We start from the raw sequence: 2,471 nt of genomic DNA, 5'->3' as shown, positions 1-2,471 counted from the left end.
ATAATTTATCAAGCTTAGTAACTAAGCTGTATTTGGGTCTAAAAAAATATGAAATTTCAAGTAGATGAAAAACTCAACTTACTACCAAAAAGTTTTGTATCGAAAGAACAAAATGAAGTCGTAATTCTTATTGACATAAATTCATAAACTAGTAGTTCAATAAAATTTTGAATGTGAGTCAAATGTGATGACATGGCCTTTGACCCATGTGGAAAGGGTTAATGAAGCAAACTAATGAAACACCACATAGAAAAGAAGTAGTTCCTTATACTACAAATAAAAATCACAGACACAAACCTCAGAGCACACATGCACATTTTTTAAATGAGACAAGCTAGCAAAAACCTACATAGAAAAGTGGTTCCTCATACAGCAACTTCTAATATATAGGAAAGTCAGTGCGTTTTGGTAACAAAGCATTTTTACAATGGCTTTTATGTTGTTTTAGCAACAAAAGTATAACCTAATATTGTTATTAGTCTATGTACTGAAAGTATGAAGTAAAATGTATAAACTACAAATTGAAAAAATATTTGTTGATTTCTTAATTTAGAGTCTCCATTGAGGAAATTCAGAAACAATTTAAGTTTAATATTGGATTGATATTTTTACTTGCATGATAAATTTTTTGCACTTGGCTCTAGGCTAGATTATCTCATACTGTGTCTTTACTTTAGGCTTATTTATTAATTTCTTTAAATTATACCAACAATCACTACACTTACAAGGTTTTACGGCAACCCCCTTCATGGCCCTCTTGCACCCTCATTACTAAAATCGTAATGAGCAGACATTAAACGAACTATTATATCTGGGTAAATGCATTTTGGCTTTTATGACTCCTATTATTTCGAGAAATCAAGCATGACGTGACACACACTGGCTTTTACATAGGTTAGATAACGTGACATATAGTTGCATCTATAATTATGTATAATAATTTTATTATTATCATACTTTTATGACTTTTCTATGTTTCTGGGAAATAAAAATATTCTTAAAATATTTTTGACTGTTCTACCATGCTAATATAGGTACAGAATACACACACTGACATACTCATCTACAATATATCAACCTAATAACCCAAGTGAAGCCAGGTACTTTTGCTAGCTTGTAATAAGAGGCATACACAACACTATAACAATACAACAAATACAAGATGAACTGAAACAACAAGGTATATCATTCACCATAGTTGAAAGAATTATCTCAGCAAGATCACACACACAAATAAAAATTGTAAAATTGTACACAAACAAAACCCAGTATATACAAAGTATGATATCTGGTATCAGAGATTTCAGGTTGAAGATGTAAAAACACCCACAGTAGTCATAACAGTGTTATAACTGCTAACATTACAGCGGCTACTTGTAAATCTCTTCCATGATGCATGGGCTGTGGTGAAGACCATCACATTAAAGAATGTTAGAAAGAAAATGAAACACCCACATGCTGTAATTGTCAACAGAAACATATGGCAAACTATAATGGTTGCCCTAAATACAAGTGCATCAAACAAAGATAATATAATATAAATCACAACCCGCAAAAGCACACACACCAGAGCAGGAAAGAAATCAAACACAAAAGATACTCACAAAAACATTATTACCAACACCACCATTAATAACCACAATCTCAATTATACACAACACTCAAGCATACATTTATACTGATGTCATACAATCACCAAACAAAAAACAAATAAAACAGACAAATGACAAAACAAATACAGAACAACAACTAAATGCAAAGGAAACAACTAACAAACAACCAAGCTCAATTAACAGTCCTATTTTAGAAGCAGTTAAGACCACCTTTACAGAATTTATTCAAAAGTATCATATTCCACTAAATCTAATAAATGATATTACATCTGTAACAAATTTATTATATATTTATTTTAATATCAACTTCTGTTTACATTAAGTTTATATTCAAAAACATACATAGCTTATTCTGTTAAATATGTATTGCGAAACTCATGCCTATTCTCCAAAGTTGTAGAAGATTCTTGAGAGTAAAAATCAACAATATATGTATGTACGTAAATGCTTAAATTTGTATTGTCACGTAATCTGAATTTTCTAGAAAGCTTCCACACGCCTATAAATATAAACAAGCAGCGCCAAAAGAGAGTATCTATAATAATTTGCTATAGTCAGGATGCTACAAACTTTGGAAGCTGTAACTGTGATTGTTATAATGCTTCATTATATATTACCTATAACCAATAGAATGTCAAGGTTTTTATCTATCAAATGACGTATTGTATAACATTGTGTTCTGAACAGATAACCGTCAATTTCACTCGAGGTAGCAACATCATTCCCGTAGGAAAGATAACAACTAGCTTGGATGAATTTGTAATGGCTTTTGTCGCATAGTTAGAAAGCCAGGAACATTTTTAGAAGTAAGTGAATTTGTCTACTTTTTGCATGTTTTTAGTCTATATTCTTTAGTGT

At 30.8% G+C, this 2,471-nt stretch overlaps 1 protein-coding gene across 6 annotated transcripts in view; it reads right to left on the bottom strand.

The window, feature by feature from the left end:
- The window catches only part of LOC106463418 (phosphatidylcholine:ceramide cholinephosphotransferase 1-like), an 83,760-nt gene that overhangs the window by 63,678 nt on the left and 17,611 nt on the right, over positions 1–2,471 (bottom strand). The gene's annotated exons all lie outside the window — the stretch shown is intronic.

This window comes from Limulus polyphemus, unplaced genomic scaffold, assembly GCF_000517525.1.
Source record: "Limulus polyphemus unplaced genomic scaffold, Limulus_polyphemus-2.1.2 Scaffold1401, whole genome shotgun sequence".
In the NCBI taxonomy this organism is placed as follows: domain Eukaryota; kingdom Metazoa; phylum Arthropoda; class Merostomata; order Xiphosura; family Limulidae; genus Limulus; species Limulus polyphemus.
The sequence above is the reverse complement of the archived record's forward strand: the minus strand, read 5'-3'. Positions and strand labels throughout refer to the sequence as shown.